Below are 16073 nucleotides of genomic sequence, written 5' to 3'. Positions count from 1 at the left end.
TAATTCATGGCGCAGCTACACATCCATCATTGCTTTCAAGTTGGTTGTTGTTTTCTTTAGTTCTAGAGCAACAACACAGCTAGGGTAGTTTGGCAGAAACTTTAATGAGGGTATTTAAAAACGGCTGTTACCACACAGAACCTTCCTCTAATGAGTGTTATAAAGACTCCACCGGAGTTTTGTTCTTCTGACCTCAGCACACTTGCGCTGAATCAAAAGGAAACTTTTGTTTGTCAGAGTGGTATCACGCAGTAGTAGGGACACTTCTCTTCTTGGAAGTGAGTGGATGAACCAAACAATGAGTTTTGTAAAAACAGTATGAGAATATTGATAATATATTACATTTCATTCACATGAGTTATTTTTTCACTATTATAAAATATACCCCTGTATTTTGAGTTTTCAGTTTTAACATCCAAAACACATTCGCTCTTAAACTACAGAATAAATCACCAAAGCTGCAGGTTTATGCCAGAAACCAGAGCTTGGAAATACAAGTCTTGGCTGAAAAAAAAAAAAAAAATCAGCCTTTCATGTTAACCAGCTGTTATTTCCTGTACCTGATGTCAAAATCATTTTATCAGACTACTTGCTGTAATTGTTGTAGCCTGGGTGATTTAAAAAAAAAAAAAAAAAATTCCATCCCCTACTTTAAAATAAACATGAATTTAGTTTTTCTAGGTAGTCTAATAGCTATGGGGTTATTTTGTTTGTCTTAAAATTGCAGACACGTGAAGTACAGTACATCCTACACCACATTAAAACATACCTGGCATCACAGGACTACGGCTCCTTCCCCCAAAGACTGGCACTAACCATCACACAGTGCACCTCCTCTTACAGCATGAGGTGAGGTCAGACACCCAAAAGCTATCACCTGATATCACGTTTTCCCTTGTACTTATTATTTAATTAACGAAGTACTTTGGCAAAGATGATGTGTATCACCACTCCAATGTTCTTCCACACGTACTGCCAATGCTACCAAAATCTGTTCTACGAGAACACTTAATACAGGTTCATATCCCCAGAGGAACAGCTTCCTCTACTGAAGGTCTGGACTCAAACTGAAAGAGTCTACCAACCCCCCTCAATTCTCACGAGCACACTATAGCGTAGCCATAAACTCAGAACTTCCCTCAAGTCCCAGTAGTGTGCATCTAACCCACTGAGATTTACTTAAACTAGAGGTGAAGCCACTGGTAGATGAAAACAAGTTGTTCTTGTAAGAAAAGGCAGCTCCAAAGAGCTCACAACAGAGACAGTTGAAGTGGCTTATATTGTAATGTCTACTCAGCACAATCAGCATCAGGACAAAATACTGGAAAGATGCAAGACTGTTGAGTTCAAAGTGCTTAATTTCACAGATATCATAAAATGCTCCGGTCAGCCAAGACCTGCTCTTGAGCACTGAGTTTCATAGTTTTTACTTTTCTACTTTTTTTTTTTTAAAGTAGGTCAGTTAGAAATTGCAGATTCAGACATTTCAGAATTTACTATCAGGAATGCAAGTCGAATCTGACAGGTTCAATCCCATCACTACTGTCAGACTTTTGCGTGGCCCAGGCTGATCTCGCCCTCACTGTAGTAGAACTGTGCAGTATCTGTGACTTTTGACCCTGAGAATTGAAAATTTATGTGGGGTTTTAGATATGCACTATCGTTGTTAAGATGAGATCATTTCTGACACAAAGTTCTAGTTGCCACACTTCCCATCAGACAGTCACACGATGAAGTTGCAGAAACATACTGTCATATCACCTTGCTCGTTAGCTGTGTTTGCTGCAGGACATCCATGATGGTGGCACATGTCCAGTATCTATAAATATAATTTGAACTCTACCTTGCACATCAGCAGTGACTCACTGCAGATAGAAGTTTATTACAACCTGAAGAGATATTTTGTAAAGCTTATGGAAAACTGTGTACAATCTCTTTTCTACAAACAGACTGAAGGCTTCATCCAAGCCAAAAAAACCCCAGCTGCACTCAGGTGGGGGGTCACAATTGTATTCTTTGGTTATCATGATGAATTATGTTAACTTTAGAAAGCAAATCATCAAAAGTATTTTTAGGAATCCTGATGCATGTGTCCTCATGAAGATGCCTTATGCTTTGAGGTCCTGAGTATGCACAGAAGCACATGAGCATGGGAAGCTGTGAAAAGGAACCAGTTAAGACAGGCAAACAGGATCTCCCACTTTTAATTACAGAGTGGTAAAAGCCTGACTCAAAGGCAACATGTTATTGTGATCCTAAATGCACAATCTGAAGTGTAAAATAAAAAAAAAAAAAACCATTAAAAAGCTGCTTTGTTTACACTTTAAGGAGGAGAGCAAGATACCTCGTAACAACTGGGTACTACTTCACGCCTCTAGAATAAAATTTACACCAAAACCAGAACTTTTAAGTTTATTGTATAAACAATTTCTTGAAAAGGAAAAGCTTATGAGTGTCCCTTGCTAATGAACCAATACCTTGAACTAAGGAAAAGCATTTCTGAAGTTTGATTAGACAGTGTCCTTAGGAGATGATAATCCTTTGGCTTCACCACATGTCAACATGGTCATTGCAGATTGTTAAGAAGTTGTACTTGTGAGTGACCATAAAAGTCTTCAAAGATACAGGAAACACGAACATTACTGTAGAACGTACATACTAACAATTTCCAAAAGCACTAAGCTCGAAAGAAAATAAATTCAACAAGGTAAAACACTAGAACTTAAATGTTTAATGTTTATTTTGAAAAATTGTTTCCAGGATAATTAAAGAACAAAACCCACAAAACAAACAAAACCCCACAACACAGTGTAACGTACCTGGCACGCACGCACAGTACAGAATTTTGCTGAAGGTCTTCTGCCCAACCAGTCATCTGAATCTTGGGAAGAACAATATCCAGTAATAGCCCTTAAAGAAAAAAAACAACAAACCAGGTTTGTCTGAAAACAAGGTACAGACAAGCTCTTTCAGTCCTAACATTCTTAACTGACAACTTTCTGAAAATACATACAGGAAATGTCTTTGAATAAACACAAGTTTTACCAACAGTACAAACCCAATATTCTATCATTAAGCATTAGCCTCTGGGTCCCAAAAAACAAGAAACAGGCCCCAAAATCTCATTCCCTATGAATTCCTTGGTTACTACTTTCATATACAAATTCGACAATTTCCCCAAACATTAATGCTACAAACTCATTAAGTAAAAACCTAAATAATTTTCAAAGTTTAATACAGGTTTTCACTGGTAAAAGAGCACATACAGAACTTCAGTTTATATGAAAATACTGTCCTTTTTCACCAAATACATGGCATATATATATGTGTCCATATATTATAAAAAATAACCCATTTATTAATAGCCTTAGTAAACTGAAATTTATATTCAAGCAGCACGTAAACATGACATTATTTGAAGACAGTCCTCCTGTAACTGCAAAGAAAAGCTTTTTAGAAGTCCAGACAATTTATAAAATGTGCCTCCTCCATATAAAAAGGAGATTTTTTTTTTCAACCCATCTGCACAGTACCAAAAATGCAAATTCCAGTTTCAAAAAAATAACAAGGAAATGAACATCTTAACACATGGTATAACCATTCTTACCTAAGAAAAATAAGGCATGAGCAAGTCCTCTGGAAGCCAGTCAGGAAATGAGGTTCTGTTCATGAAATTCTACCTGAAAAAACAAAGTATGGAAATTTTCAGTATTTTCCTTTAGAAAAGCAGCATAAGTCATATGCCTGAAATCTCACAGTCTTTAGAAAATTATTAAGTCGGGAAGAACTTTTGATCACAGTAAGTATCTTTCAAACTGAACTCTAAAAATAAAAGTATGAGTGGCTGCACATTCCTGGCTGAAGAAAAACCCACTGCAGATGAGTGACTGACATACAACACGCATGATCTGTGTTTTTCATGAATAACTGCAGTCTGCTGTTCTGTCTCCCATTACTTTAATTTTGAAAGACTTAAAGCTAAGATGACAATTTAAGATTTTTTTTTTACTGAGTAATTTATCATACAATATCCCTCAGCCTTTTTCCTTTTTTCCCACATTAAAGTCTTTAGAAGTAGGCTTTGCAAAATTAAATAAAACCTCTACTGATAGCAAGGTTATTTTAAAATGGCTTCTGTCATCAGCTTCTCTGAATTTTAAATCCTAAGTTACTTCATCGCCCAAAAAAACATCTCTTTTGTCCTTTAGAATACAGTTTTAAAGCCTTCAGCTTCTTTAACCTTGAATAAGATCTCAAACTATGCCCTTTTAACACAAAGAACACCATATTTGCACTACATCTAGCCAACTTTTCTTGCCTTTAACAAACCAAAGCCATAACATTTTATTTTACAGCAATTATATTTATCACCAGCACTACTTCATACTCTGAAAGTGTAGAATCATTCTATAAATATACAATTGAAAAAAATTAATGCTGGATTAAAAGACGTATAAATTCAAACCCCTACACCTTAAATATAAAAAAAAACCCCCGCTGCAGAACTATGAAATAAAAGACATTATGAATTACAAGTAAATTATTTTCTGGACAATTATGTGCTATTTTATTTTCAGCTGTTGAAAGAAACCAGTGAAAACTAGTTAAAAATTATCCTCTAATATACTTAAATCCAGCAGACACACACCTAAAGCTAGAACTTTCTTCAGGGCAAAGTGTGTATGCCAGAACCTGTTCTACGCTGCAGAACTGTTGCTGGGGTTATAAAACCACCATAATCCAAACCTAAAATAAAGACACCAAACACTTCACATAAAGGTGACAGAAGTCCGATGGCTGCTGAAACTTGTATTTCTATTTCCAAAAAAAAAAAGGCTAACTTCGACTGGTGCAATGACAGATTATTTGCAGAGGAAGTACCGAAAAATGTAGATTTACCTCCAACTGCAGTATTTAAAATCTGCACAGAGTTTTATAACCTTGCACAAGCGTACACAATTAAAATCCAACAAATATGGCTATACGCAACCTCCAATTAAAACTAAAGTTTTTAGTATTTACATCTTGCTCTGATACAGAGACATTTTATACATTGAGAATTACAATTTTACCCTTAAATCGGTAATTGCTGAACGCGAGCCAACCTAAAACAAATGTCAGCCATTACATTTAAACTTGCATTTTTAGAAAGTCTTGCAATAGGTGTTGTACAACTCCTCAATTATAAGAACACCGAAACGACGATTAAAATGTTTCATAAAGAGAAACTTGAGTGAGGTCTCTGAAAAACCTATAAACTGAATAATAAAAACAAACCTGATTACCCATTAAATATTTTTTAAAAGCTTTCCATGTCAGACACAAACTCATCTATTTCCTAATCGTGTAATTCGCATTTAAGTAACTCCGTTTTCTTTTTGTAATGTCGTCTAAATCACAACTGTAGTATTTTGCCAACTTTAAACTGTAGAGTTGGCATGAACGAGCTTTGTTTTTCTCAAGCTTTTAAGTTTCTACGTTGCCGTTTTAATTGCAGAATCAAATTTGCACGTAATTTCTAAGAGTTTTCTTTTAAGCTTTTGCACCTGAATTGCTTTTTCTCCACTGAAGTCAATTTCTCTCTTTTGCTTCATAAAGTAGCAATCTGTCTCATCCGCAGCCTGTTTCTCTCTTACTGGTTTACAAAGAGTTAAAAGCCAACACCCCACCAAAAAAAACACTCCAAGTTTTATTTTTAAGAGAAAAGGACATGGCGTCTTTGTTCTTCGAACCTAGGAAAACATATCCCCATCCGACCAGCGACGGGCAAGAAACGCTCTTTACACAGACACAAGGCTGAAGATTTCAGTGATGTTGCCGTACAGCCTTCACCTCTCCCCCCTCCCCGCACTGCTGCATTGGAGTTCCAGGCTGGTTTGCAGATACCCGGCTTGCACGCTGCCGTGGGGGGAACCGTTCTGCAGCCCCCCCTGTGCTCGGTGCTACACAGGGGAGCCAAAACCCGCCACTGCTCCCCCCGGGGCTGCATCGGGGACGGGGCGTGAGGAGCCCGCCGGGTGCTGCAGGAGAGGGAAGCAGAGCGCCCGCAGCCGCCGAGGGTCACCGGGGCTCCCCTTGTCCCCCCGCTCCCTCTCAGCCCAGCCCGGTCTCAGGCACGGGCGGGGGTCCCCGAGCGTACCCCGAAGTCCCCTCAGAGACCGGCGAGGGGGGGAAGCGGGGGGCAGGGGGAGGCAGCGCCCCCTCCCCCTCCCGGCTCCAAGGACATTTTGTTTTTCCTCCCAAGGACAAAGGACAATGAGGAGCCCGGAGACTCCGGCACTTACCCGGCGAAGAGCAGCCCGCTGGCAGACACCCGGGACCCCGAGGACGGGGCGCTGCTCCCGGCTCTCCCTGCCCGCGGTCAAGGGCGGCCCCGCGCCCGCCCGGCGAGGGAGCGGCGCGGGCAGCGCTCCGCAGCCCGGCGCCATTGCTGCCCGACCGTCGGCAGCCCCGCTCGGCAGCCCAGCTGGCCGCCCTCCGGAGCCCCGGAGCCCACAGAGCGCCGGACGCGATTTGGCGCCCGGGAGCGGAACCGAGAGCGCTCGCCGGGCGTCCCCGGTGCGAGCGGCGGGGACGGCGCCGGGAGACGGGCGGGAGCCGCGGCTGCTCCCCGGCCATCTTGTGCCGTGTGTGTGAGGGAGCCTCCGCCGTCTCCTCTCAACTCCTTGCTCCCCTCCCCCCGCACAACATGGCCGCCCGGTCGCTCCTCACTGCGGCGGGGAAGGGGCGGCACGGCGCGCGCGCCCCGCCCCTGCCCGCCCTCGCCTGCGCGCGCGCCGCGCGCCGCTCCCCATTGGCCTCCCCCCCGCCCGGGCCCCGCGCGCTCCGCCGCCGCGGCCTTTCATTGGCCTGCTCTCCCCGCCTCAGCCGCCCCCCATTGGCTCTCGCCTCCTCCTCGCGCGCCGGCCGCAGCAGCCGCCCCTCAGGGGGAGGCGGGAGCGGGAGCAGGGGCGGCTGCTGCCCCCTCCCAGCCCCACCTGGCCGGGCCGTCCCACCTGTCCTGTCCCGGCGCAGCTGTGACCCGGCTCGGCCCGAGCGCTGCCCGTCCCCACTCCAGAGATCTCCTCGTGCCTCCGCCTGCTTGCACTGACACACAGTGGGGTTCGGCCTCCTGAATTGGCTGCTGGCGCCCCGTATCTCAGCGGCCCCGTTTTCCGCCATTCCACAAATACCCCATGTGTTATCAGCCCTTGACACGAGCCTCGGGACGAGTCACCAGCCAGGGTCCCCACGGTGGAGCGGGGCCACGAACCCCTCTATTCTGATAGGATACACACCGCTGTTGTGCACCCTCAGCTCCCGAGCCTGGCTGGAACAGAGAGCCAACACAGCCCAGTCACCTGCCTGTCTGCCACATCAATCCCCCGTTACTGCTGCTCAGAAACAGCACAGACACAAATAAAACTAGGTATCCTGCTTTTTATAGCCAGCGCCACAGAAACTGTCTGGTGTGCCAGCCTCACCAGGACGCTGTCTCCTATTTTGACTACAGCCATAGAAACCACTTCAGATATCAGCAAGAAGGAAAGGCATCTCTCACATTTTTGGTCACTGCCATGAATCCTGTCCCCAGCCCCGGTTATGGTTCTCTGCAAGAAGCACACACAGCAAACATGACAGAACTGATATTTATATACTTCAGCAGTCACTTTGAATGATACGTGCATCTTTCGCAGTCTTTCATTTGCCCCAGTGACTCCATTAAAAGCAAAAAGAAATTGTCTAAGTCTTCCTTTCTCATATTAACGAACCTGGGTAATTACAAAAGAATTAACAATACTTCAAATTATTATGGAAGGCCTCAAGATCCAGTCTGGCACTTGAGATCGTGCAGTTGGACTTCGGCAGCTCTCTCCTGAGCTGAGTCCTGGAAAAACCACAAGGAAGTGGCCATCTGAAAATTATCAATCCCTATGATTTTGAGCCAAAAGATCTATTTCCTTCCAAAATATAGAGAAAAGCTGACCTCATGTATAGGATAGCAGGGGATATCTCCTAGTTGTAGACAGTCAGATAAGGTGTTACTATCTTCAGAGAAGGGATGGTGGTGACCCACATAAAGGAACACATACCACAGCACAGGAACCTCCAGTCAAGGAATCAGTGGTGATACAAAAGAGCCGATGCAGCTTCTCACTGAAAAGGGGCAAAAGGCCCTTTTTTCCCCTCTCACAAGAAGAATTGTTGAAGTTCTGGTCTACAGAGACTATGGATAGCAGAAAGCCTGTTCTGCAACTTCATTCCCATTTAGATTCCTGCAAAGGCAAATCCTCTTGCTCTCAGTGGAACTCTCACATATAACTGTATCTAAAGGTGCTTGCATGTACAGAACCCAGATGCTGTCCTCCTTGGAAAACCACCAGCAGTGAAAAAAGGGGGAAGGAGGCAGGATCCAGATGAAAGCAGGGTGCAGCAACAGCACTTCTCCTTATGTCAGCATTTTCAGCTGATTCTGCATGGTTAAACTTCACAGCAAGGGCCAAGATTAGAAATTCCATGTACAATTTCCAGCCTGTCTCTTGTTTCTTCCCAAAACACAAGTATGTTTCTAGAAGAATATATGTGTGATCACTTGCAATAACCACATGAAAGGGAGAAAAGAGATCAGGGATTCTAGACATAATTGTGCCTAAGAGTAGTGTGCTTCCAGCCAGGAGAGTTTAAGATTGTACCTGAACAAGACCTAACCTGTGTGCTCAGACTGTTACCTGATTTTCTCTAACTATACCAGACTGTCTAGTGCAATAGATTGTTCCTCTTTAAAAACAAGAACAAAAGCCCTATGTACATTTATAGACAAATGTTTTTGGAAGTCCCTTACTCTGTTGCTGCAACGTATAACCAAAAAAATTCCTCAAAGTCTATTATCTTCATTAAACAGGTGCAGCACTGCCCTTTTGCTTCCTGGGCACCAAGACCTGAAGCAGCTCCAAAAAACCTTACACGAGTATCCATGACCTCCTCCGTTCCTCGGCCCTGAGCGAGTTGCATGGAGGTGAACACAAGTACAGTCACCGTCTGCAGAGCCATGACTCCCCCCTCACACAGCCAGGAACAGCCTGTTTGCATTCTTCTTCCTAATGAAATGGAACAAAACTCTCATTCCTACTGCCTCTGCAGTTATCCCGTTATTTTCCTCCTAAATTCAGCATTTCCACACTGCAATTTTTGCTATAAAGTTAATTCCTTCTCCTTCAGGTGACACACTCTCTTCCTTTGTGTATCATTAGACAAAAACACTTCAGCCATGTTTTATGAACAACACATCTGAAAATAATGACACAAGTTAATGTTTCCATTACTAATTTGGGAACTATTTTCTGAGATTGTGTCTGTGGCTGGAATTCCGGATGGAGGCACAGAACCTGGCTTTCCAGTATTCTTATTTTCTTGAACCTTTCTTCCTTTCTGCAGCCCCATGTTATTATCCCTTAGGGACAACATACAAAGGCACACTCTGATCCCACAGGGCAGTGTCCTTTCCCCACCTGTCCCAACCTGCCCTCTGTACCAGAGGACACAAAAAGATTGATGAAGCAGCTTACTCTTTGTTATACAGCGTAGCCCACAGATCTTTGGAGACACAAATATAATGGAAAGGCAAATATTGGACAAAATGGTTAAGTATTGTATCTGCCTTTTGAAGTAGAAGGCAGGAGTCTGAACAAGACTGAGAGATGTCACCAAACTTTTCTTCAACCAAAACTCCCACTTTTCAGAAGAAACCAATGCCAATTTCCTAGGCCCTAGGCCAAACAGAATAGTTTGGATTACTTGGACAGAGACTATGCAAACTGGATATTGAATGCCCTTTGAGCACAGCGAGCTGTTTGTGGGAAGCATTTAACTTCCTGTGAACTGGGTGTTTGTAGAAGTTGTCACCTTGTCCTGAATCAAGCAGGGGCTCTATTTTCAGATTTTGTATTTAACACATAACATGTTGGTCAAACAATCTGCTTTCCCCTCCAACACCCCACTCCCCTTCTGTCTCCTTCCTCAGAAATTCACTATTAAAATCACAGTAACTGCTCAGGTAGATACAAATTCACCTTCTAAGCATGGAACCACATGCCCTGTGAGACTGGTGAAGATGATTACGGTGTATTGATCTCAGCTAAAGCTTTCTGCTACTGTCACAAGACCAGCAATAAACCCAGGAGCAAAAAAGGATAAAACTCAGTTCTAGCAATGAACTCATGCTGTTCATTCTGCTCCAAGTCTGGAACTGGAACTGAAATCCAGACTTTTGCTCCAGCCGGTAATCAATAATTGCAAACACATCGACACACATAAAGAGAACTTTTACCTATGCCCTTTTTGTTCCTAGGCTTTAACACCAAAAACTGAGATTATGCTAATATGGGGGGGTTGCTGGCACTTTTATGGGGCTTCAGAATGATGAACCTTGTGAGCAGCAAGAAGATTTATTACCATGAATAATTAGAAACAAATTCTTATCAGTGTTATAAACATATGGTAAAGAAAAAAATCTTTCAGTCTAAGCCAAACCCCCAGTGTTTTTTCAATTTAATAAAAATGAAGCTATTTAAACCAAGATTCAGCTCTTTCTATTCCTGATTTCAAAGAAAAGTAAGGTATTAATAAAAAGTATAAAGACGAAATGGAAGTCAGAAATGGATTCAACATATTTTGTGGGATTTAATGGTCTCTTCTAAGCAAATTTTAACTTGCTGGTCACAATGTATCAAAGAGTCAGTACTGTTACTGTACATGTGATCTTGTGGCTTGAGCTCAAATTTTAGATCTAAGAGCTCCTTAACAACCGACACACCTCGCTGTTTCAGTTTTGCATGAGTTCCTGTATACAATAAAGCAAATAACAGACCAGCAACTATTGTCTAGTGAGAGGATTAATCATTATACTTTTTATTAACTCCACTAGGGAATACACACACATTTTTCTTGGGAAATCAAATCCACTCTTCTTAAGGAGGTTTGAGATTTGAAGCTCTTAGTTTTTATTACAGATTATCTTCAAAGTAACCCTTGTTGCCATCTTAACTGGATGTAAGAAATAGAGACCATCTCAGTCAAGGTATTTATGCTGTATTTGGTCGATGTCTAACACACAGATACTGCCTTAAATGGCAGCCTTAGAAGTATAAGAATGGTCAGAAAGATGCAGTAGTCCTTATTTTGGTGAAATCTTATGACAGTTTAAAACTCTGTACTGTTTCAAACTTAAATGATGTGGGTGATTGGATAATAATATGTTTAATTGCTTCTTAAAGTAAACCACTGGAGATTGGAACAACAGATCTGTTTCTTTAAGCCCTTTTTTAGCCCCTTCTTCTTGTATGCAACGTTCTGTTTTCTCAAGGTCACCTTTTAGGTAACAAACTCTTCTGCTTGGCTTGGAAAACTTTCGTAAGAGGACTGGGACATGATAGAAAAATACTGACCATTCTACCTGTCTCTGATCAGACCGTGGAATTTATAAAAGTGTTCCCAAGGTATTACCTGTCTCCTTACATGAAAAAATGATGATGCAACTTTGCTTACTGCTGACACCACCTTTGAAAGCAAATAAGAAACCAACGTGCACCTTCCCAGGGACTGTAGTGCCAGAGGTAGAGCACACCAAGGCAGGTGTTGTGACCTTGCTTACACACTTCAACTGCTCTGCACTGACCAAGATCCCTGCCTGGAAACTTGCAGGATTGGAACCATACAAGGATTAGATGGTGATAGGGTTTAAAATCACTTTAAAAAGTAGAAGCTGCAAGCAGTGTTCTTTATCTCACCATTCTGGCTGGAAATAGAGTCTGCAGAGTCACGGGAGTGTTTTGTGGTCATTGTTTTATCAAGAGTTTGTTAAAAAAAAAAAAAAAAAAAAAAAAAAAGACCCCAAAACATCAGCACAATTAAGGCAGCCTAATCCCATCTTACATTTCAAAATAGATATTGTTCTCCCATTTTCCAGTATGTTATGGAATTGTTGCATAAAGAGTCAGAACATTTTATAACTTTTAAGATAAATCTTTAGAATATGTGGATTTTAAATGTAGCTGCAAAATTATATTTTTAGAAGATACATACAATGACATTAATTTTTTTCTAAGTTCAGATAATTTGAAATTCTAGCATGATTACTTCCTTGTGCACATTTCAAGCTCATTTTCCAAAAGCATTTTACTTGACCATCCTTGAAATCTATTTCCTCCAAACAAAAGCTAGTAAAGGTTGATTGCTTAAGCGTTTGAGGAATGCGATCAGAAAAAGGAAAACAGGCTTAGCAAAAATATGTGTTTACGCATCAAAATCGAGGACAAAATATTTCCAACTATAAGCTCTAATGTTTATTTTCACTCATTCTCCATTTGAGTTCTAGTGGAGACTTTGGAAAGTTATGATGGTGATTATAACAACAACTATATTTTCTTGGTAAATCTCCTTGGAGTTTTAGAGGCAAAGGGTTTCATAGTGACCTTGCAAACATGAGGAATTCCACTCAGATTGAACAAGATAAATTACAGCTACTCTAGAATGAAAAGAAAAACAGCCCAGGCCTCCAAAACCACAAGTATAGAACTAGGATTTTTATTTCAAGCAAGTTTCAAGCCTGTTTCCATAACAATCTTCATTCTCATCTCCAGTGTGCAGGTAGCACTGTAGGGCATTTATTGATTGCTATATAAAAGTTGACAAAATGATGCATTATTCAGTAAATTGCCACATGCAGGGAAAATAAATGGTACCTTTTTTCCTGAAATCTTACAAGCATATACTTTTTTTATTTCACAGACAGTGTGACAAAGCACTGAATCATCCTGTTGTAATGCACCATATATATAAAAGACCCCTTATGTAGTAGCTCAAAACAAACTTCTTCATGTTTGTCAATACTTGCTAGATGTGGAGTCCAATCAATTTTTGCTGTAGTGATGCACAGACACACTTGGATTAGAATGTCACCTGAACAGAAACAGCTCTTGTGTCAGGCTGATGTTTCCCATGAGCTTTTATATTTTCTTCCTACAGTCAATTCATTATAAACTGGTTCCTGCCAGAGCTTTACCCAACTCAGAGAGCTCATCAGCCCAGAGACTAGAGCAGCTCTGGGCACGTCAGGCACATAAACTCCAGAATTACCAACTTTAAATTATGTAAACAAGAAATTTTCATACTGAAACAAATCCCCTCCCTATGACCAAGCCTCTAAGGGTGACAATCTTGTCTCAGTTTAAAACCATTCACAGTGCACTTTTTTTAATAGTCAAAGTTTTGTATTAGACGGTGAGCTGTGACAAAACGTCGGCAGCCTTAAAAAACATTATTGGTACCTCACAAAATTAGGTCAATGGCTTTTTGTAAAATTAAAGCAGCAGAGCAAATACAAGACATCTTGGCTGAGACATGCACAGTGCTTGATCAGCACTGAAAAATCTGACTGCCACCTTCACTGCTATTTCACCCAGAGGAAGATCCCAACAAGGTTCTATGTGCCCAAAACAAGATTTATTTTCTTCAAGATTTAATCGTGCATCTAACCAGAATCTATTACCTCTCTCTACAAATGTGTCTTAAGTGTAGAAACATTTACTTCAATGACAAAAGCTGAGATTTTGATCTCTTCTTGTTACTCCAAACTCACGGGATTTAAGTTGTGTGCCTGTGCCTTTAATTCAGGGCTGAGTGATTACATTTAGGCCTGTGGAACCACTCCAGATTTTTCTTGGTGTCTAAACTGAATGTTGTCCTAAGGATTTGGAAGCACATGAAGTGAATTTAGGGATGAACATGTATGGCAGTACTTGGAAAATGCAACTGAAATTAACTAATCCAGTCTGTAGAAGGGGAAGAAAACCTGAAGAAGAGGTCTAAATTTCAAGAGTTAGAGCAAGCACATTGTAGCTTTGCACATACACATGTTACTGCATCTCCATTCCTTTAATTTTCCCCAACACTTCTTTTTTTTCATTTTTTTTATTAATAATGGCAGAAGAATGAATATAAATTGTGCTAGGTACTTCACCTCTTATTCCTCTCCTTCAGTATGCCTTTAAAGCCTTTCCATAAAACAGAATATTGACTATGAAGAGACTAAACATCAGATAGAAGTAGAAGCAAATAGGTCAAAATAAAACACTTTTAATTGAGAAACTATCTCAGATTTTCTTGTGACGAGCCACACATGCTACTGGTATTAAACAGTGCATTTGAATACTCTAACCTAGGGTGTAAGACAAAGGAAAGCATAGAGCACTTGGGGGAAAAATGTGTGGGAGCATAAGTTCCTATGTGCAGGAGCTAAAGGTAAATGCTTGAATAATTTACAATTGTAACATGCATGAAAATGAAACACTGTAACTTTAATAACTAGCTTAAACTCCAATTATTAGGTTATTGTGCTCCAGGCTAGCATATCAGGCGCTGATAATGAACATTCAGGCGCAGGACTTTTGCTGCACAAACGAAAACTGTTCTGCTCAAAAGATTAATAAAGGATTATCTTCTCGTATATACATACATATATATATATATGCACACTGAACAGAACGAAAATTGTAACCAAAATTGGAATGTTGAAATCTACTCAAATACTGTTAATAATGTGGAATTAAGTTTAGGAGAAAACATAACCTAATTAAGAGGTTCCAAAAGGCACATTAGTATTTGCTAGAAAAGTGGAATGGAAACTATTTTATGCTTTATATTATCATTATAATGCAGTTTTAGACAAACCAAGGATATGCACGAATGTCACACTAGAGCTCTTCACTACATTTACTGCTGGTGATCGGTGCACTGCACCCATGTTATGTTTGAACTGCAGGCAGAATGTAACCTTAGCAGAGTATAAAAAGGCAATCAAGAAAATAATGGTCATGAGGTGACAAAGAGGCTTTTCTCTAATAAAGGAATCACCATCTCAAAGAAATCTTTGCAGGTGACAAGCTTGAAAAAGGAACCTTTAGACCCGGAGCAGGAGATCAAAGACCTTGCAAAATTCAGCTGCACTTAAATATGATTAATACTCCTTGCAAACCTAGTTGGGATTTGAATACCGTGGCTGGAAGTTTTCAAGTCTTTTGTGAGCAGCTGAAATAACGACGGCTGCTTTCCCTGGAGTCAGCAGCTCCACACCCAAGTGTGCTGCACTGCTGCAGCGTTCCCAATCCCACATCATATTCCTGCAGAGGCTGCAACATTTCCGAGCTACACATTACAGACCGGTCAGCTGGCAACAAGACGCTCATTGATGGGTCAGCAAGGAAAGTGAACAGAGACCTTCTGCACTCATTTTGTAATTCTTCCTTTAGCAGACACACTGATTCATCTCTATAACCTGCAGCCTTCTCCCAAGTGCAGAACATCTAGAACAGAAATTTGTTGAAACTGAACATCAGATCAAGAGCTCCAGGCCTTTAGCAGCACAATTTCACGAGCTCTGCCTCCTTAAGAAACCAGGGGAAAGAAAAAGGAAAAAAAAGAAAAAAGAAAAAAAAAAAAATACAGCTACATGAAAAATAAATGAGCAGCTTTTCCTGACTCTGAAACCAGAAAATAATGACATGAAACCAAAATCAAATGCAGCACTATCAGTTGTATTCCCAAATGCCAGCATTAATTCTCCCTCTTCCAGCTCCCAGAGACTTGTTAAACAAATGAGCCTTATAATGCATTTTGCAAGTGAAAGGTCCCAGAGTGGTACAAAGTCAACTCCCATACCAAAGGCCCTTAATGAAAATGCTGCAGCTTACTCCAGTTCTGCACTGAAGGGCATCAGCCTGAGCTCACTCCTGCAACGATTCCTATTTTCTCCTTTGATCAAAAGAACAGTTCTGCAGCAGTAACAACAGTCTGGGCTTTCAGATCACAACTAGCATCTCAATACCTGGAAGTCAAGTCAGCTCGTGTAAATCACAAGAGGCCGGTTTCGTGTGTGCACAGACCGGTCAGACCATTTTGTAGCAGAAAAATTTAAAACATGCCTGATGTACCACATTTTCCCTGCACACCTGGGCTAGGTGTACACCCATGCTGTCATCCTGCTTATTCTCCCTACACCCTTCGTGGCATTTTTGGAACCATGTACACCTCTAATATTT

General features: G+C 41.3%; 1 protein-coding gene across 9 annotated transcripts in view; it reads right to left on the bottom strand.

Annotated features, from left to right (window-relative positions):
- Positions 1-16073, bottom strand: part of CHD2 (chromodomain helicase DNA binding protein 2) — an 86675-nt gene that overhangs the window by 63200 nt on the left and 7402 nt on the right. For 4 of the 9 annotated variants that reach the window (XM_040077071.2, XM_040077074.2, XM_040077069.2 and 1 more), the window contains exons 2-3: positions 3608-3680; positions 2820-2910 (exon numbers count right to left, since the gene is read on the bottom strand). The gene's annotated coding sequence lies outside the window, so the exon portion shown is untranslated. Of the gene's footprint in view, positions 1-2819; positions 2911-3607; positions 3681-4648; positions 5239-5546; positions 5704-5732; positions 5756-6284; positions 6419-16073 lie in introns of those variants that run through there. The other 5 variants (XM_040077068.2, XM_058422346.1, XM_040077076.2 and 2 more) reach the window with 4 other exon arrangements.

The sequence above is a fragment of the Hirundo rustica genome, chromosome 13, assembly GCF_015227805.2.
Source record: "Hirundo rustica isolate bHirRus1 chromosome 13, bHirRus1.pri.v3, whole genome shotgun sequence".
Classification (NCBI taxonomy): Eukaryota; Metazoa; Chordata; class Aves; order Passeriformes; family Hirundinidae; genus Hirundo; species Hirundo rustica.
Note: the sequence above shows the minus strand (reverse complement) of the source record. Positions and strands in the feature narration are given on the sequence as shown.